The following is a 20,917-nucleotide window of genomic DNA, read 5'->3' on the forward strand; positions in this document are numbered from 1 at the left end:
TTAAGACATATTACAGGGGTCAGCACTATGACAAAGCAGGTAAAGTCACCATCTGCAGTGCTGGCATCTCATATGGGTGCCAGTATGTTTCCCAGCTGCTCCACTTCTTATACCCCTCTCTGGTATAGCCTGAGAAAAAAGTAGAAAATGGCCAAAGTCTTTGGGCCCCTGCACCTGCATAGAGACCTGGAAGAAGCTCCTGACACTTGGATTCAGATCAACAGAGCTCCGGCCATTGTGGCCATTTGGGGAGTAAACCAGTGGATGGAAGACCTCTCTCTCTCTCTGCCTCTACCTCTCTGTAACTCTGCCTTTCAAATAAATATACTGCAAAAAAAAAAAAAGAAGAAGTGTTAGCACTGATATAATAACAGACACATAGTTCAATGGAAAAGACTTGGTAGCATAGAAATAAACCCAAATTTCTACCAGCAACTCATATTTAACAAAGGAACTAAAATGAACTGGAGAAAGAAGAATCTCTTTCACAAGTGGTGCAGAGGAACTTGATTATCCATATGTAGAAGCCTGAAAAGAGACTCCAACATCTCTTACACTATGTGAAAGTGAACTCACAGTGAATTAAAATGTAATCATAAGACCCAAACCCAAGTAAACATAGGGAAACTCTAAATATTGTCAACACACAATAGCTTTTGGGTAAGATTCCAATAGCAATAGTCACAAAAATAAAAACAGAGACATTTGAGTATATCCAACTAAGATACTTCTTCACAACAAAGTAAACATCAGAGTGTAGATACAATGAACAGATGGCAGGAAAAATTAAAACTCTGAATGTTTACAGATTTCCAGAACATTTACATGAATTGGAAAAACTCCAAAAAATACAGTGAAGAAACAGGCAAGGATCTGAATAGACATTTCTCAGAAGAAATGTACATGGTCAAAACATGTGAATATGCCCGATGTCACTAGCCATTATGTAAATATAAATCAGAACACCATATCAGTCTCCAACACCTGTGGGAGAATACAACACTCAGGTGTTTGTGTGTGCAGCAAGTGGGTTTAGAGGACCCTGTTCACCTCTGGAGAGCAGAGCCTACAGGGAGGTAAAGAAACCTTACTGCGCAGGGGCATGCTAATCTTCTCTGTATCATTCCAATTTTAGTATATGTGCTGCCGAAGCGAGCACATGTGCTGCCGAAGCGAGAAAGAGATGAAAAGAATTTATCTCAGCTAGCCACTAATATTCAAGAAACAAGGTCTTCAGGAAAGCCAACTCAACTGACATTTTCATGTCATTGTTAAATAAAGGAAAAATTATCTAGGTTCAGCAATACGTAGTTTATAAGAGAAAGACTACAGAGTAATTTCCTTGGCATAGAAATAACTTTGTCTTTTTTTTTTTTTATCTATGAGGGCTTGCTATCACCACCACACACCCACATCCCATATACAAATGTCTGGCTTGAGTGGTAGCTTCTCTGCTTTGAGGCAAGTTTCTGCTAGTGTGCACCCTGGGAGGAGACGGAGGATGGCAGAAGTGCTTGGGTCCCTGCACCCAAATGGGACATCCAGAATGAATTCCCAGTTCCTGGTTTTGGCTTGGTCAAGCTTTGGCTATTGCAAGTGTCTGGGGAGTGAAGCAGTGGTTCCCTCTTCCTGTCACTCTGCCTTTCAAATCAATAACTGTTGTTGGTAATGACTAATAATGATATTCACTGATTGTCAAATTTTGAATCTATTAATTATAGACAATTTCTCTTTGTATTTTTAAACTTTCATAATGTTCTGTAGCCAATTTCATCACTAGAAATAAAAATTTTCCTCAAAAAAAAAAAAAAGAAACCTTACTGCTTTCCTAATGTGCTTATTAAGTTCTTGACCAGCGCCTGTTAGTCTTGCCACAAACTTTCTAGTCTTACTACTTTCCTTCTTCTTCTTCTTCTCTGTGACTTGTAAAATAGTATACATTCTATATACTGTGGATACTTTTGATTTATTTTATTCCTTCGGTCTCCTATGAAGTTCCTCCACAAAAGCACAGCCCTCAAAATATTCATTCATTTATGCAGTCTGCAGATTTCATGAGCTACTAAATTCCAAGTAGTATGTTAAAGGCAAGATCTGGGCCTAAGAGAAAAGTGGTCTAAATTCTGTGCCTAGAAGAGGATTTGGGACATAGTAGAACTTCAGTGAAGTGCTATGTGAATGACATGCACTCATTAAATGAGTAATCTAAAGCATACACTTCATTTAAGCAACACAGCAGCCCTACTCACCTCAGGTAGAGCAATTGAGAGGAATAATGTGAACAAAAATAAGACATCAATAAGTTGAATAATAACAGAGAAAAAACAAAATGAGATAGATGCCAACATTACTGAGCTATTTTTGAGGAATTAAATTGATAGAGGGGCTGGCATTGTGGCCAAGTGGGGAAAGCTGCAATCTGTGAGGCCAGCATAACATCTGAGTTCCACTTTGAGTTTAGGAATCTCCACTTCCAATTTAGCTCACTGCTAAACACCTGGGAAACCAGCAGAAGATGGACGAAGGACTCAGGTCCTTGCCACTCATGTGGGAGACTTGGATGAAGCTCCTGACTCCAGCATGCCCCAGGCTCAACTGTTGAAACTCTCTGGGGTGTGAGCCAGCAGATGAAAGCTATCTATGTCTTTCCCTCTCTCTCTAAATCCACCTTTCAAATAATAAAGATTTAATAAACAAATTAACTGATTTCAAAATACACAAAAACATGAACAATACTATATCATTTTTATGCCAAACTGATAAAAAATAACAAATGCTAGAGAGCACATGGGAAAAGAAAACCACCATATATGGTAGGTGAAAACACAAGTTAGTACAGATGTTATGCATAACAGTATGGTCATTCCTTAAAAAGGATAAAAATTGGGGCTGGCGCTGTTGTGCAGTGAGTTAAAGCCCTGGCCTGAAGGGCCAGCATCCCATTTGGGTGCCAGTTCTAGTTCCAGCTGCTCTTCTTCCAATCCAGCTCTCTGCTATCTCCTGGGATAGCAGTAGAAGATGGCCCAAGTCCTTGGGCCCATGCACCCATGAGGGAGACCCAGAGGAAGCTCCTGTCTCCAGGTTTCAGAATGGCATAACTCTGGCCTTTGTAGTCATCTGTAGAGCGAACCAGCTAATGGAGGAACTCTCTGTGTCTCTACCTCTATTGTAACTCTTTCAAATAAATAACAAAAATTAAACTAAGATAAAAATTGACCTACCATGTGAGAGTTATCTTGCTCTTGGCTATATAGAATAAGGAAATTTTATTAGAAGGAAAGGAGGAGAGCATATCAAAGATACAGCAATTTTCCCATAACACAGCCACTATAACACAGTTCACTGCAGCCAGGATGTGAAACCAATCTAGCTGTCCATCAATGAAAAACAATGGACAGGGCAACCTCTTTTAGATACAAAAAAAGAACAAAATATTATTAAATTAATTGAAATAAGCCAGAAGCAGGAACACAAATGTCACCTGGTCCTTGTCGCATGTGGAAGTGAAAGAAAATAATGGATCTGAACACAGAACTGTGATTACTAGAGGCTGAGAAGGGAAGCAGCTAGGGATAGAGGGGGATTGGATAATAGGTATCAAAAATCAAAGAGGCAGAAAGAACTTCTGGTGTTCCATAATATAATGAGATGACTACATTCAACCATATTAGGTTCTGTGTAAAGAACTGAAGGAGAGGAGCTGGTAGTCTCAAATCATGGAGAAGAATTAGAAACTGTAGTTGCTTGGGGGCCAGCATTGTGGCACAGTGGGCTAACACCCTGGCCTGAAGCACCAGCATCCCATGTGGGTACCAGTTCTAGTCCTGGCTGCTCCTCTTCTGATCCAACTCTCTGCTATGGCCTGGGAAAGCAGTAGAAGATGGCCCAAGTCCTTGGGTCCCTGCACCCAAGTGGGAGATCTGGAAGAAGCTCCTGGTTCCTGGAATCAGATTGGCAGAGCTCCGGCCATTGTGGCCATCTGGGGAGTGAACCGGCAGAGGAAGGCCTCTCTCTCTCTCTGCTGCTACTTCTCTCTGTAACTCTGTCTTTCAAATAAATAACTCTTTAAAAACTTAATAAAACTGTAGTTGCTTAGCTTGATCACTTTTTACTGCATAAATGTGTGCAAATATTGCACTACACCCTGTAATAATGCATGACTAGGACACATTAATCACAAATTATTTCAATGAAATTTTAAAAATTAGAAGCATTTCTTTATATTAACAATGAACTATTTGAAAATGAAATTAGAGAAACATTTCCATGCATAGCAGCATAAGAACCAGGAACCAATGTCTTCAATGTTATCAGTGATGAATCAGATTCACAGCCCCCAGCACTCAGTTTTTGCCATATACTTTACCATGGCAATTGTGGGCATATAGTAGTAAATCAATGGACAGGAATCCTTTGTCTCTAAATCTGCTAAATAAATAAACAAGGAATTCATCAAAGAAAAAGAGATATCAATTTGGATGCCAGGCACAAAAACACATGCACTTGAGCTATCCTCCAGTTTGTGATGCCAACAAATCTTTCAGACATGTTACATTTTCAGAGACTTTTCTGTAATCTTGCTAAGCTTTCTGGAAATCTGCCTTATAGCAAAGGGTTTCCCAATTCCATTACACTCATGATTTTTCTTTTGTGTGATATATTAGTTTACCATCTAGAGATAATTTATGGTACAAAACTTTTCTATGCATGCATGTTTTCTCATTTGTGAGTCTATTCATGGGAATTGAAGACTGATTTATAACAGAAATACATTTTCCAAATTCATTGCATAGACTTTTGTTCCTTATGAATTCTCTGAAGTCTGTTGATGTCTAATTTCTGGCTAAAGGTTTTATTGTATTTACAGCATGCAAAGACTATCACCTTTTGTGAATTCTGTGTCTATACAAGCCTGAAATAAAGAAAATGTTTTTGCACAATCAGTATACGCCTAAGAAACCACCTGTGTCAATTCTCTGATGTACCATTGACTTCTGACTCTAATAATATTTATAAGCTTTCTCCTTTACATGAGTCTCTGTTGGATAGGATGTGATTTCCAGCAAAAGGTTTTGTCACAATACTTACATGAATTTTGGAGAAAAGCTCTTCCACATTCATTATATTGTTAAGGTCTCTCCCTTGTTCAAATTCCATGATGGATTATGAGGCATTACCTATGTGAAATGACTTTCTCACATTTATTTCATTCATTAGATATATATGTTGTGCATTCTGATATAAGGAGAGATTTGGGCAGAGCTTTCCAACACTCATTACACCCATAAGGTTTCTCTCCCACGTGAATTCCCTGTTGTCTTATGAGGTATGGCTTCTAATTAAAGGGATTTTACTTTCAAAGGAGTTTTTCCCTATATGAATTTGATGATGTACAATGAGGGCTGAATTATGGTAAAAGGCTCTGAGTCATTACATTCATAAAATTGCTCCCCATGAGAATTCTTTTATGTTTGATGAGGTCTGATTTGCACCACAAAGGCTATTCACATGTATTATATTCATGCATTTCTCCCCTTGGTGAATTCTCTAATATTTCATGAGATATAACTTGCACAAAAAGGTCAAGTAGAAAATTCCCTGTGTGGATACTCTGATATCTTATGAGTTATGAAGTACAGCAAAGAGGCTTTCCACCATCCTTCCATCCATAAAACCTACCTAAATTGAGCAACAAAGATATAAAAAACCTAAACACACACATAACCAGATGGAAATGATACCAGTAATAAAGACCATCACTACCAAGAAAACCCCAAAACTGGAAGGCTTCACTGCTGAATTCTAACAGACATTTAAAGCACTAACTGCAATTCTTCTCAAGTTATTCAAAACAATTGAGAGAGAGGCGATTCTCCCAAATTCTTTCTATGAAGCCAACATCACCTTCATTCCTAAACTTGAAAAAAGTGCAACAAAGAAAGTAATTATAGACCAATTTCCCTGATGAACATACATGCAAAGATCTGCAACAGAATTCTGGCCAATTGAATCCAACAATGCATCAGAAAGATCATCCACCCAGACCAAGTGGGATTTATCCTTGGTATGCAAGGATGGGACCAAAGGCTTTTCCACAGTCATTTCATTTATAAGCTTTCTCCATGGTGTGAAGGCTCTGATACTTTCTGAGGTTTGACTTCTCAGCAAAGGTTTTTCCACAGTCATTGCAATCATAAGGTTTCCCCCAGTACAAATTGTCTGATGCTTTGTGAGCTTTGATTTCTCAGCAAAAGCTTTTCCACAATGATTGCATTCATAAGGTTTCTCCCCTCTGTGAATTCTCTGATGATTTATGAGGTTTGCCTTCTGGCCAAAGGATTTTCCATAGTAATTGCATTCATAAGGTTTCTCACCTGTGTGAATTCTCTGATGATTTATGAGGTTTGCCTTCTGGCCAAAGGATTTTCCACAGTCATTACATTCAAAAGGTTTCTCACCTGTGTGAATTCTCTGATGATTTATGAGGTGTTTCTTCTGGCCAAAGAACTTCCCACAGTCATTAGATTTGTAAGATTTCAACCCTGTGTGAATTCTCTGATGTCTAATGAGATCTGACTTCTGGTGAGTGGTTTCCACACAATCATTACACACATGAGGGTTTTCCACAATATGAGTGCTGTGATGGAGGGTATTTAATACTGAATGAATTCCCACAAGGTTTACATGCATAGGATTTCTTCCCTATATTTGGTCTATGATTCAGTCTAACATGTGATTGGTAAATGACAGGTTCCACAGTCCCAATATACTTATAAATGTTCTCTCTTTTCAGGTGAATACAATCAGAATTCCACAGTCAGTCAGCTGGGAGGGGTGGATGAATCCGGAAACAGCTGGTTTCCTTGTACTAAAACAAGCGCCATATCACGAAGGACTCTTGCATTTCTTTTTCTTTTTTGCATTTTTCACATTTTCTTATTTATCATGGTTTGTAATAAATTTTCTGATGTGGGTTGTGGTTTTGAGGCTGGCTTAAGGAGTTCAGGGAACCAGAGGAATGGTCTTTTTCAATTAGGGCACAGCTGTTGTTTCTCTCCAATTCTGGCTTTCTGTAATTGCTTTGGGTGCCTCAGGCAATTTTTCATTTTGAGCGACTTTTTCCTAAATGCTTTGTTGGTCTGAGTTGGTTTTGCCTTTTTCCTTTTCAAATTGTGTATTCTGATGCAATACAAACAAGGGTTTAGAACGAGGATCCATTAGGAAATTGAAAAACAGAACATATTGGGTTTTCATGATTAGAAATCATAGGCAACATGACCAAGATGAGTTTTTGGGTTTTGGAAAATGACATAGAACCCTTCCACTGAGGGGCAGATATTAATTTCCTCCAAATCGAGAGTGAGTGCGATTTTCAGGTGAATTCAATCAGAATTCCACAGCCAGTCAGCTAGGAGGGGTGGATGAATCCGGGAACAGCTGGTTTCCTTGCAACTAAATCAAGCCCAATATCACAAAGGACTCTTGCATTTCTTTGGCTTCTTTCACTTTTTTCTTTTTATCATGGTTTGTAATGAATTTTCTGATGTGAGCTTTGGTTTTGAGGCTGCAATATAGAGTTCAGTGCACAGGAGGAATGGTCTTTTACAAACAGGGCATAGCTGTTGGCCTGCTTCAATTCTGGCTTGCTGTCATTGTTTTGGGTGCCTCAGCCGATTTGTGGTTTCTTGTGTGGCAATTTCCTAAATGTTTTCGGGGTCTGAGTTGGCTTTGCCTTCTTCATTCCCAAATTCTGTATTCTGACGCAACACAAACAAGAGTTTGGACAGAGTAGCAATTATGAAATAAAAAACATTACAAATGGGCATTTGAAGAATATAAATCTACAGGTAACACGACCAAGGTGAGTTTTTGTGTTTTGGAAAATCAAATGGAACACTTTGGCTGAGGTGACAGATATTAATTGCCTCCAAAATAAGTTACACTGTGATTTTCAGGTTAATTCAGACAGATTTCCACAGGCATCAGCTGGAGGTGCGGATGAATCCGGGATCATTCGGTTTTCTTGAGACTAAATCAAGTCCAATATCATCATGGATTCTTGCATTTTTTTGGCTTTTTTCTCATTTTTCTTATTTATCATGGTTTGTAATGAATTTTCTGATGTGAGCTTTGGTTTTGAGGCTTGCATATTGAGTTCAGGGCACAAGAGGAAGGTTCTTTTTCAACCAGGGCACAGCTGTTGGCTTGCTCCAATTCTGGCTTGCTGTCATTGTTTTGGGTGCCTCAGCCGATTTGTGGTTTCTTGAGTGGCAATTTCCTAAAAGTTTTCTGGGTCTGAGTCGGTTTTGCCTTCCTATTCCCAAATTTTGTATTCTGATGCAATACAAGCATGTTTTGGAGAGTAGCCATTATGAAAAAAAAAAAAAAAAAAAAAACACAGCGCATTGCCCTTTCAGGATTAGAAATCTACAGGCAACACAACCAAGATGAGTTTCTGTGTTTTGGAAAATGACATAGAACGCTTCTGCTGAGGGGACAGATTCTAATTCCCTCCAAAATGAGTGTGAGTGCGATATTGAGGTGAATTCAATCAGAATTCCAGAGTCAGTCTGTGGAAGGGGGGGATGAATCTGGAAACAGCCCGTTTCTTTGTGTCTAAATCCAGCCAAATATCACAAAGGACTCCTGCATTTCTTTGGCTTTTTCACATTTCCCTTATTTATCAAGGTTTGTAATGAATTTTCTGATGTGAGCTTTGGTTTTGAGGCTGCAATATAGAGTTCAGGGCACCAGAGGAATGGTCTTTTTCAAACAGGACACAGCTGTTGGTTTGCTCCAATTCTGGCTATTGTCTTTGTTTTGGGTGCCTCAGCTGAAATTTGGTTTCTTGAGTTTCACTGCGATTGTCAGGTTAATTCAGTCAGAATTCCACAGGCAGTCAGCTTTAGTGGTGGATGAATCTGGGAACAGCCGGTTTCCTTGCAACTAAATAAAACCCAATATCCTTATGGATTCTTAGATTTCTTTGTCTTTTTTCTCTTTTTTCTTATTTATCATGGTTTGTAATGAATTTTCTGATGTGAGCTTTGGTTTTGAGGCTGGCATATTGAGTTCAGGGCACAAGAGGAAGGTTGTTTTTCAATCAGGGCACAGCTGTTGGCTTGCTCCACTTCTGGCTTGCTGTCATTGTTTTGAGTGCCTCAGCCGATTTGTGGTTTCTTGTGTGGCAATTTCCCAAATGTTTTCAGGGTCTGAGTTGGCTTTGCTTTCTTCCTTCCCAAATTTTGTATTCTGATGCAATGCAAAGAAGAGGTTGTTCAGAATAGCCATTATGAAAGAAAAAACACAACAAATAGGCGTTTGAAGCTTAGAAATCTACAGGTAACATGACCAAGGTGAGTTTTTGTGTTTATGAAAATAAAATGGAACACTTTGGCTGAGGTGACAGATATTAATGGCCTCCAAACTGAGTTTCACAGTGATTTTCAGGTTAATTCAGTCAGAATTCCACAGGCAGTCAGCTGGAGGGGTGGATGAATCCGGGAATAGCCGGTTTCCTAGCAACTAAATCAAGCCTTATATCATTATGGATTCTTGCATTTTTTTGGCTTTTTTCTCTTTTTTCTTATTTATCATGGTTTGTAATGAATTTTCTGATGTGAGCTTTGGTTTTGAGGCTGGCATATTGAGTTCAGGGCACAAGAGGAAGGTTCTTTTTCAATCAGGGCACAGCTGTTGGCTTGCTCCACTTCTGGCTTGCTGTCATTGTTTTGGGTGCCTCAGCTGATTTGTGGTTTCTTGTGTGGCAATTTCCTAAATGTTTTCGGGGTCTGAGTTGGTTTTGTCTTCTTCCTTCCCAAATTTTGTATTCTGATGCAATACAAGCAACATTTTTTACAGAGTAGCCATTATGAAAGAAAAAAAAAAAACACAGCAAATTGACCTTTCAGGATTAGAAATCCATAGGCAACACAACCAAGATGAGATTCTGTGTTTTGGAAAATGACATGGAACGCTTCTGCTGAGGTGACAGATTCTAATGCCCTCCAAATGGAGTGTGAGAGCGATTTTGAGGTGAATTCAATCAGAATTCCAAAGTCAGTCTGAGGAAGGGGGGGATGAATCTGGAAACAGCCAGTTTCTTTGTGTCTAAATCCTGCCAAATATCACAAAGGACTCTTGCATTTCTTTGGCTTTTTCACATTTCCCTTATTTATCATGGTTTGTAATGAATTTTCTGATGTGAGCTTTGGTTTTGAGGCTGCAATATGGAGTTCAGGGCACAAGAGGAAGGTTCTTTTTCAATCAGGGCACAGCTGTTGGCTTGCTCCACTTCTGGCTTGCTGTCATTGTTTTGGGTGCCTCAGCTGATTTGTGGTTTCTTGTGTGGCAATTTCCTAAATGTTTTCGGGGTCTGAGTTGGTTTTGCCTTCTTCCTTCCCAAATTTTGTATTCTGATGCAATACAAGCAAGATTTTGGACAGAGTAGCCATTATGAAAGAAAAAAAAAAACACAGCAAATTTACCATTCAGGATTAGAAATCCATAGGCAACACAACCAAGATGAGATTCTGTGTTTTGGAAAATGACATGGAACGCTTCTGCTGAGGGGACAGATTCTAATTCCCTCCAAATGGAGTGTGAGAGCGATCTTGAGGTGAATTCAATCAGAATTCCAAAGTCAGTCTGTGGAAGGGGGGGATGAATCTGGAAACAGCCACTTTCTTTGTGTCTAAATCCAGCCAAATATCACAAAGGACTCTTGCATTTCTTTGGCTTTTTCACATTTCCCTTATTTATCATGGTTTGTAATGAATTTTCTGATGTGAGCTTTGGTTTTGAGGCTGGCATATTGAGTTCAGGGCACAAGAGGAAGGTTCTTTTTCAATCAGGGCACAGCTGTTGGCTTGCTCCACTTCTGGCTTGCTGTCATTGTTTTGGGTGCCTCAGCTGATTTGTGGTTTCTTGTGTGGCAATTTCCTAAATGTTTTCGGGGTCTGAGTTGGTTTTGTCTTCTTCCTTCCCAAATTTTGTATTCTGATACAATACAAGCAAGATTTTGGACAGAGTAGCCATTATGAAAGAAAAAAAAAAACACAGCAAATTGACCTTTCAGGATTAGAAATCCATAGGCAATACAACCAAGATGAGATTCTGTGTTTTGGAAAATGACATGGAACGCTTCTGCTGAGGTGACAGATTCTAATTCCCTCCAAATGGAGTGTGAGAGCGATCTTGAGGTGAATTCAATCAGAATTCCAAAGTCAGTCTGTGGAAGGGGGGGATGAATCTGGAAACAGCCACTTTCTTTGTGTCTAAATCCTGCCAAATATCACAAAGGACTCTTGCATTTCTTTGGCTTTTTTCTCTTTTTTCTTATTTATCATGGTTTGTAATGAATTTTCTGATGTGAGCTTTGGTTTTGAGGCTGGCATATTGAGTTCAGGGCACAAGAGGAAGGTTCTTTTTCAATCAGGGCACAGCTGTTGGCTTGCTCCACTTCTGGCTTGCTGTCATTGTTTTGGGTGCCTCAGCTGATTTGTGGTTTCTTGTGTGGCAATTTACTAAATGTTTTCGGGGTCTGAGTTGGTTTTGTCTTCTTCCTTCCCAAATTTTGTATTCTGATGCAATACAAGCAACATTTTTTACAGAGTAGCCATTATGAAAGAAAAAAAAAAAAACACAGCAAATTGACCTTTCAGGATTAGAAATCCATAGGCAACACAACCAAGGTGAGATTCTGTGTTTTGGAAAATGACATGGAACGCTTCTGCTGAGGGGACAGATTCTAATGCCCTCCAAATGGAGTGTGAGAGCGATTTTGAGGTGAATTCAATCAGAATTCCAAAGTCAGTCTGTGGAAGGGGGGGATGAATCTGGAAACAGCCACTTTCTTTGTGTCTAAATCCTGCCAAATATCACAAAGGACTCTTGCATTTCTTTGGATTTTTTCTCATTTTTCTTTTTTTCATGGTTTGTAATGAATTTTCTGATGTGAGCTTTGGTTTTGAGGCTGGCATATTGAGTTCAGGGCACAAGAGGAAGGTTCTTTTTCAATCAGGGCACAGCTGTTGGCTTGCTCCACTTCTGGCTTGCTGTCATTGTTTTGGGTGCCTCAGCTGATTTGTGGTTTCTTGTGTGGCAATTTACTAAATGTTTTCGGGGTCTGAGTTGGTTTTGTCTTCTTCCTTCCCAAATTTTGTATTCTGATGCAATACAAGCAACATTTTTTACAGAGTAGCCATTATGAAAGAAAAAAAAAAAAACACAGCAAATTGACCTATCAGGATTAGAAATCCATAGGCAACACAACCAAGGTGAGATTCTGTGTTTTGGAAAATGACATGGAACGCTTCTGCTGAGGGGACAGATTCTAATGCCCTCCAAATGGAGTGTGAGAGCGATTTTGAGGTGAATTCAATCAGAATTCCAAAGTCAGTCTGTGGAAGGGGGGGATGAATCTGGAAACAGCCACTTTCTTTGTGTCTAAATCCTGCCAAATATCACAAAGGACTCTTGCATTTCTTTGGCTTTTTCACATTTCCCTTATTTATCATGGTTTGTAATGAATTTTCTGATGTGAGCTTTGGTTTTGAGGCTGGCATATTGAGTTCAGGGCACAAGAGTAGGTTCTTTTTCAATCAGGGCACAGCTGTTGGCTTGCTCCACTTCTGGCTTGCTGTCATTGTTTTGGGTGCCTCAGCTGATTTGTGGTTTCTTGTGTGGCAATTTCCTAAATGTTTTCGGGGTCTGAGTTGGTTTTGCCTTCTGCCTTCCCAAATTTTGTATTCTGATGCAATACAAGCAAGATTTTGGACAGAGTAGCCATTATGAAAGAAAAAAAAAAAAACACAGCAAATTGACCTTTCAGGATTAGAAATCCATAGGCAACACAACCAAGATGAGATTCTGTGTTTTGGAAAATGACATGGAACGCTTCTGCTGAGGTGACAGATTCTAATTCCCTCCAAATGGAGTGTGAGAGCGATCTTGAGGTGAATTCAATCAGAATTCCAAAGTCAATCTGTGGAAGGGGGGGATGAATCTGGAAACAGCCAGTTTCTTTGTGTCTAAATCCTGCCAAATATCACAAAGGACTCTTGCATTTCTTTGTCTTTTTCACATTTCCCTTATTTATCATGGTTTGTAATGCATTTTCTGATGTGAGCTTTGGTTTTGAGGCTGGCATATTGAGTTCAGGGCACAAGAGGAAGGTTCTTTTTCAATCAGCCACCGCTGTTGGCTTGCTCCACTTCTGGCTTGCTGTCATTGTTTTGGGTGCCTCAGCCGATTTGTGGTTTCTTGAGTGCCAATTTCCTAAATGTTTTCTGGGTCTGAGTCGGTTTTGCCTTCTTATTCCCAAATATTGTATTCTGATGCAATACAAGCAAGATTTTGGAGAGTAGCCATTATGAAAGAAAGAAAAAAAAAAAAAACACAGCGCATTGCCCTTTGAGGATTAGAAATCTACAGGCAACACGACCAAGATGAGTTTCTGTGTTTTGGAAAATGACATAGAACGCTTCTGCTGAGGGGACAGATTCTAATTCCCTCCCAAATGAGTGTGAGTGCGATTTTGAGGTGAATTCAATCAGAATTCCAAAGTCAGTCTGTGGAAGGGGGGGATGAATCTGGAAACAGCCAGTTTCTTTGTGTCTAAATCCAGCCAAATATCACAAAGGACTCTTGCATTTCTTTGGCTTTTTCACATTTCCCTAATTTATCATGGTTTGTAATGAATTTTCTGATGTGAGCTTTGGTTTTGAGGCTGCAATATAGAGTTCAGGGCACCTGAGGAATGGTCTTTTTCAAACAGGGCACAGCTGTTGGTGTGCTCCAATTCTGGCTATTGTCTTTGTTTTGGGTGCCTCAGCTGAAATTTGGTTTCTTGAGTTTCACGGCGATTGTCAGGTTAATTCAGTCAGAATTCCACAGGCAGTCAGCTTTAGTGGTGGATGAATCTGGGAACAGCCGGTTTCCTTGCAACTAAATCAAACCCAATATCATTATGGATTCTTGCATTGCTTTGGCTTTTTTCTCATTTTTCTTATTTATCATGGTTTGTAATGAATTTTCTGATGTGAGCTTTGTTTTGAGGCTGGCATATTGAGTTCAGGGCACAAGAGGAAGGTTCTTTTTCAATCAGGGCACAGCTGTTGGTGTGCTCCAATTCTGGCTATTGTCTTTGTTTTGGGTGCCTCAGCTGAAATTTGGTTTCTTGAGTTTCACTGCGATTGTCAGGTTAATTCAGTCGGAATTCCACAGGCAGTCAGCTTTAGTGGTGGATGAATCTGGGAACAGCCGGTTTCCTTGCAACTAAATCAAACCCAATATCATTATGGATTCTTGCATTTTTTTGGCTTTTTTCTCTTTTTTCTTATTTATCATGGTTTGTAATGAATTTTCTGATGTGAGCTTTGGTTTTGAGGCTGGCATATTGAGTTCAGGGCACAAGAGGAAGGTTGTTTTTCAATCAGGGCACAGCTGTTGGCTTGCTCCACTTCTGGCTTGCAGTCATTGTTTTCAGTGCCTCAGCCGATTTGTGGTTTCTTGTGTGGCAATTTCCCAAATGTTTTCAGGGTCTGAGTTGGCTTTGCCTTCTTCCTTCCCAAATTTTGTATTCTGATGCAATGCAAAGAAGAGTTTGTACAGAATAGCCATTATGAAAGAAAAAACACAACAAATAGGCGTTTGAAGCTTAGAAATCTACAGGTAACATGACCAAGGTGAGTTTTTGTGTTTATGAAAATAAAATGGAACACTTTGGCTGAGGTGACAGATATTAATTGCCTCCAAACTGAGTTTCACTGTGATTTTCAGGTTAATTCAGTCAGAATTCCACAGGCTGTCAGCTGGAGGGGTGGATGAATCCGGGAACAGCCGGTTTCCTAGCGACTAAATCAAGCCCTATATCATTATGGATTCTTGCATTTTTTTGGCTTTTTTCTCTTTTTTCTTATTTATCATGGTTTGTAATGAATTTTCTGATGTGAGCTTTGGTTTTGAGGCTGGCATATTGAGTTCAGGGCACAAGAGGAAGGTTCTTTTTCAATCAGGGCACAGCTGTTGGCTTGCTCCACTTCTGGCTTGCTGTCATTGTTTTGGGTGCCTCAGCTGATTTGTGGTTTCTTGTGTGGCAATTTCCTAAATGTTTTCGGGGTCTGAGTTGGTTTTGCCTTCTGCCTTCCCAATTTTTGTATTCTGATGCAATACAAGCAAGATTTTGGACAGAGTAGCCATTATGAAAGAAAAAAAAAAAACACAGCAAATTGACCTTTCAGGATTAGAAATCCATAGGCAACACAACCAAGATGAGATTCTGTGTTTTGGAAAATGACATGGGACGCTTCTGCTGAGGTGACAGATTCTAATGCCCTCCAAATGGAGTGTGAGAGCGATTTTGAGGTGAATTCAATCAGAATTCCAAAGTCGGTCTGTGGAAGGGGGGGATGAATATGGAAACAGCCAGTTTCTTTGTGTCTAAATCCTGCCAAATATCACAAAGGACTCTTGCATTTCTTTGGCTTTTTCACATTTCCCTTATTTATCATGGTTTGTAATGAATTTTCTGATGTGAGCTTTGGTTTTGAGTCTGGCATATTGAGTTCAGGGCACAAGAGGAAGGTTCTTTTTCAATCAGGGCACAGCTGTTGGCTTGCTCCAATTCTGGCTTGCTGTCATTGTTTTGGGTGCCTCAGCCGATTTGTGGTTTCTTGAGTGCCAATTTCCTAAATGTTTTCTGGGTCTGAGTCGGTTTTGCCTTCTTATTCCCAAATTTTGTATTCTGATGCAATACAAGCAAGATTTTGGAGAGTAGCCATTATGAAAGAAAAAAAAAAAGCGCATTGTTCTTTGTGGATTAGAATTCTACAGGCAACACGACCAAGATGAGTTTCTGTGTTTTGGAAAATGACATAGAACGCTTATGCTGAGGGGACAGATTCTAATTCCCTCCCAAATGAGTTTGAGTGCGATTTTGAGGTGAATTCAATCAGAATTCCAAAGTCAGTCTGTGGAAGGGGGGGATGAATCTGGAAACAGCCAGTTTCCTTGTGTCTAAATCCAGCCAAATATCACAAAGTACTCTTGTATTTCTTTGGCTTTTTTCTCTTTTTACTTATTTATCATGGTTTGTAATGAATTTTCTGATGTGAGCTTTGGTTTTGAGGCTGGCATATGGAGTTCAGGGTACCGGAGGAATACTCTTTTTAAAACAGGGCATAGCTGTTGGCCTGCTCCAAATCTGGCTTGCTGTCATTTCTTTGGGTGCCTCAGCTGAATTTTGGTTTCTTGAGCGGCAATTTCCTAAATGTTTGCTGGGTCTGAGTTGGTTTTGCTTTCTTCCTTCCCAAATTTGCTTTTCTGATGGCATGCAAACAGGAGTTTCGGCAGAGTAGCCATTATGAAATAAAAAACACTACAAATATGCGTTTAAAGCTTAGAAATCTACAGGTAATACGACCAAGGTGAGTTTTTGTGTTTTAGAAAATCAAATGGAACACTTTGGCTGAGGTTACAGATAGTAATTGCCTCCAAACTGAGTTTCACTGCGATTTTCAGGTGAATTCCGTCAGAATTCCACAGGCAGTCCGCTGGAGGGGTGGATGAATCTGGGAACAGCCGGTTTCCATGCGAATAAAACAAGCCTAATATCATTATGGATACTTGCATTTCTTTGGCTTTTTTCTCATTTTTTATTTATCAAGGTTTGTAATGAATTTTCTGATGTGAGATTTGGTTTTGAGGCTGCAATATGCAGTTCAGGGCACCGGAGGAATGGCCTTTTTCAAACAGGGCACAGCTGTTGTGCTGCTCCAATTCTGGCTTGCTGTCATTGTTTTGAGTGCCTCAGCTGACTTTTGGTTTCTTGAGCAGCAATTTCCTGCATGTTTTCATGGTCTGAGTTGGTTTTGCCTTCTTCCTTCCCAAATTTTGTATTCTGACGCCATACAAACAAGAGTTTGGGCAGAGCAGCCATTTTGTAATGAAAAACACAGCAAATAGGCATTTGAAGCTTAGAAATCTACAGGTAACATGACCAAGGTGAGTTTTTGTGTTTTGGAAAATCAAATGGAACACGTTGGCTGAGGTGACAGATATTAATTGCCTCCAAACTGAGTTTCACTGCGATTTTCAGGTGAATTCAGTCACAATTCCACAGGCAGTCAGCTGGAGGGGTGGATGAACTGGGAACAGCCGGTATCCTTGCGAATAAATCCAGCCCAATATCATTATGGATTCTTGCATTTCTTTGTCTTTTTTCTCATTTGTCTTATTTATCATGGTTTGTAATGAATTTTCTGATGTCAGCTTTGGTTTTGAAGCTGCAATATGGAGTTCAGGGCACCGGAGGAATGGCCTTTTTCCATCAGGGCACAGCTATTGGCTTGCTCCAATTCTGGCTTGCTGTCATTATTTTGGGAGCCTCAGCTGACTTTTGGTTTCTTGAGCGGCATTTTCCTAAATGTTTTCTGGGTCTGAGTTGGTTTTTCCTTCTTCCTTCCCAAATTTTGTATTCTGATGCAATACAAACAAGAGTTTCGGCAGAGTAGCCATTATGAAATAAAAAACACAACAAAAAGCATTTCAAGGTTATACATGTACAGAAAACACGACCAAGGTGAGTTTTTGTGTTTTGGAAAATCAAATGGAACACTTTGACTGAGGTGACAGATATTAATTGCCTCCAAACTGAGTTTCACTGTGATTTTCAGGTTAATTCAGTCGAATTCCACAGGTAGCCAGATGGAGGGGTGGATGAATCTGGGAACAGCCGGTTTCCTTGCGACTGAATCAAGCCCAATATCATTATGGATTCTTGCAGTTCTTTGGCTTTTTTCTCATTTTTCTTATTTATGATGGTTTGTAATGAATTTTCTGATGTGAGCTTTGGTTTTGAGTCTGCAAGATGGAGTTCAGGGCACCGGAGGAATGGCCATATTCAATCAGGGCACAGACCTTTGCTTGCTCCAATTCTGGCTTACTGTCATTGGTTTGGGTGCCTCAGCTGAGTTTGCTTTCTTGAGCGGCAAGTTCCTAAATGTTTTCTGGGTCTGAGTTGGTTTTGCCTTCTTCCTTCAAATGTTGCTTCTGACGCAATACAAACAAGAGTTTAGACAGAGTAGCCATTATGAAATAAAAAACACAACAAATAGGCGTTTGAAGCTTAGACATCTACTGATAACATGACCAAGGTGAGTTTTTGTGTTTTGGAATATAAAATGGAACACTTTGGCTGTGGTGACAGATATTAATTGCCTCCAAACTGAGTTTCACTGTGATTTTCAGGTTAATTGAGTCAGAATTCCACAGGCAGTCAGCTGGAGGGGTGGATGAATCTGGGAACAACCGGTTTCCTTGCGACTAAATCAAACCTAATATCATTATGGAATCTTGCATTTCTTTGGATTTATTCTCATTTTTCTTATTTATCATGGTGTGTAATGAATTTTCTGATGTGAGCATTGGTTTTGAGTCTGGAAGATGGAGTACAGGGCAGAAGAGAATGGTTCTTTTTCAATCAGGGCACAGCTCTTTGCTTGCTCCAATTCTGGTTTAATGCAATTGGTTTGGGTACCTCTGCTGACTTTTGGTTTCTTGAGCGGCAATTTCCTAAATGTTTTCTGGGTCTGAGTTGGTTTTGCCTTCTTCCTTGTCAAATTTTGTATTCTGACGCAATACAAAAAAGAGTTTGGTTAAAGTAGCCATTATGAAATAAAAACCAGAACAAATATGCTTTTGAAGCTTAGAAATCTACAGGTAACTCGACCATGGTGAGTTTTTGTGTTTTGGAAAATCAAATGGAACACTTTGGCTGAGGTGACAGATATTAATTGCTTCCAAACTGAGTTTCACTGCGATTTTCAGGTTAATTCAGTCAGAATTCCACAGGTAGTCAGCTGGAGGGGGGGATGAATCTGGGAAGAGCTGATTTCCTTGAGACTAAATCAAGCCCAATATCATTATGGATTCTTGCATTTCTTTGGCTTTTTTCTCATTTTTCTTATGTATCATGGTTTGTAGTGAATTTTCTGATGTGAGCTTTGGTTTTGAGTCTGCAATATGGAGTTCAGGGCACAAGAGGAAGGTTCTTTTTCAAACAGGGCACAGCCATTTGCTTGCTCCAGTTCTGGCTTGCTGTCATTGTTTTGGGTGCCCCAGCTGATTTTTGGTGTGTTGAGTGGCAATTTCCTAAATGTTTTCTGGGTCAGAGTTGGTTTTGCCTTCTTCCTTCCCAAATTTTGTATTCTGACACCATACAAACAAGAGGTTGGACAGAGTAGCCATTATGAAATAAAAAAAAAACACAAGAAATAGGAGTTTGAAGCTTAGAAATCTACAGGTAACACGACCAAGGTGAGATTTTGTGTTTTGGAAAATGAAATGGAACACTTTGGCTGAGGTGACACATATTAATTGCCTCCAAACTGAGTTTCACTGCGATTTTCAGGTTAATTCAGTCAGAATTCCACAGGCAGTCAGCTGGAGGGGTCGATGAATCCGGGAACAGCCCATTTCCTTGCGACTGAATCAAGCCCAATATCATTGTGGATTCTTGCATTTCTTTGGCTTTTTTCTCATCTTTCTGATTTATCATGGTTTGTAATGAATTTTCGGATGTGAGCTTTGGTTTTGAGGCTGGCATTTTGAGTTCAGGGAACCGGAGGAATGGTCCTTTTCAAACAGGGCACAGCTGTTGGCCTGCTCCAATTCTGGCTTGCTGTCATTTTATTTTGGGTGCCTCAGCTTATTTGTGGTTTCTTGAGCGGCAATTTTCTGAATGTTTTCTGGGTCTGAGTTGCTTTTGCCTTCTTCCTTCCCAAATTTTGTATTCTGACGCCATACAAACAAGAGTTTCAGCAGAGTAGCCATTATGAAATAAAAAACACAACAAATAGGCGTTTGAAGCTTAGAAATCTACAGGTAACACGACCAAGATGAGTTTTTGTGTTTTGGAAAATCAAATGGAACACTTTGGCTGAGGTGACAGATATTAATTGCCTCCAAAAAGAGTTTCAATGCGATTTTCAGGTTAATTCAGTCAGAATTCCACAGGCTGTCAGCTGGAGGGGTGGATGAATCCGGGAACAACCGGTTTCTTTGCGACTCAATCAAGCCCAATAGCATTATGGATTCTTGCATTTCTTTGGCTTTTTGCTTCGTTTTCATATTTATCATCGTTTCTAATGAATTTTCTGATGTGAGTATTGGTTTTGAGGCTGCAATATGGAGTTCAGAGTAACGGAGGAATGGTCTTTTTCAAACAGGGCACAGCTGTTGGCCTGCTCCAATTCTGGTTTGCTGTCATTCTTTTGAGTGCCTCAGCCGATTTGTGGATTCTTGAGCGGCAATTTCCTACATGTTTTCTGGGTCTGAGTTGGTTTTGCCCCCTTCCTTCCCAAATTTTGTATTCTGACGCCATAGAAAGAAGAGTTTGGGTAGAGTAGCCATTATGAAATAAAAAACACAACACATAGGCGTTTGAAGCTTAGAAATCTACAGGTAACACGAGCAAGGTGAGTTTTTGTGTTTTGGATAATAAAATGGAACACTTTGGCTGATTTGAGAGATATTAATTGCCTCCAAAGTGAGTTTCACTGCGATTTTCAGGTTAATTCAGTCAGAATTACACAGGCAGTCAGCTGGAGGGGTGGATGAATCCGGGAACAGCCCGTTTCCTTGCGACTAAATCAAGCCCAATATCATTATGGATTCTTGCATTTCTTTGGATTTTTCGCATTTTTCTTATTTATCATGGTTTGTAATGAATTTTCTGATGTGAGCTTTGGTTTTGAGGCTGGCATATTGAGTTCAGGGCACCGGAGGAATGGTCTTTTTCAAAAAGGGCACAGCTGTTGGCCTGCTCCAATTCTGGCTTGCTGTCATTGTTTTAAGTACCTCAGCCGATTTGTGGTTTCTTGAGTGGAAATTTTAAATGTTTTCTGGACAGAGTAGC

The 20,917-nt window shown here is 39.8% G+C and overlaps 1 long non-coding RNA gene and 1 pseudogene across 3 annotated transcripts in view; one reads left to right on the forward strand and one right to left on the reverse strand.

Annotated features, from left to right (window-relative positions):
- Positions 1-1,091: 1,091 nt before the first annotated feature.
- Positions 1,092-1,159, reverse strand: LOC138848315 (U6 spliceosomal RNA; annotated as a pseudogene).
- A 6,166-nt stretch (positions 1,160-7,325) lies between these two features.
- LOC149121668 (uncharacterized) overlaps positions 7,326-20,917 on the forward strand; it is a 76,223-nt gene continuing 62,631 nt past the window's right edge. Inside the window, exon 1 of one of the 3 annotated variants that reach the window (XR_016223037.1) lies at positions 7,326-7,359. This is a non-coding gene — a long non-coding RNA (uncharacterized LOC149121668). Of the gene's footprint in view, positions 7,360-16,759; positions 17,005-17,450; positions 17,582-20,917 lie in introns of those variants that run through there. The other 2 variants (XR_016223035.1, XR_016223036.1) reach the window with 2 other exon arrangements.

Source organism: Oryctolagus cuniculus, chromosome 16, assembly GCF_051225735.1.
Source record: "Oryctolagus cuniculus isolate XC-2025 breed Fujian yellow rabbit chromosome 16, ASM5122573v1, whole genome shotgun sequence".
NCBI lineage: Eukaryota > Metazoa > Chordata > Mammalia > Lagomorpha > Leporidae > Oryctolagus > Oryctolagus cuniculus.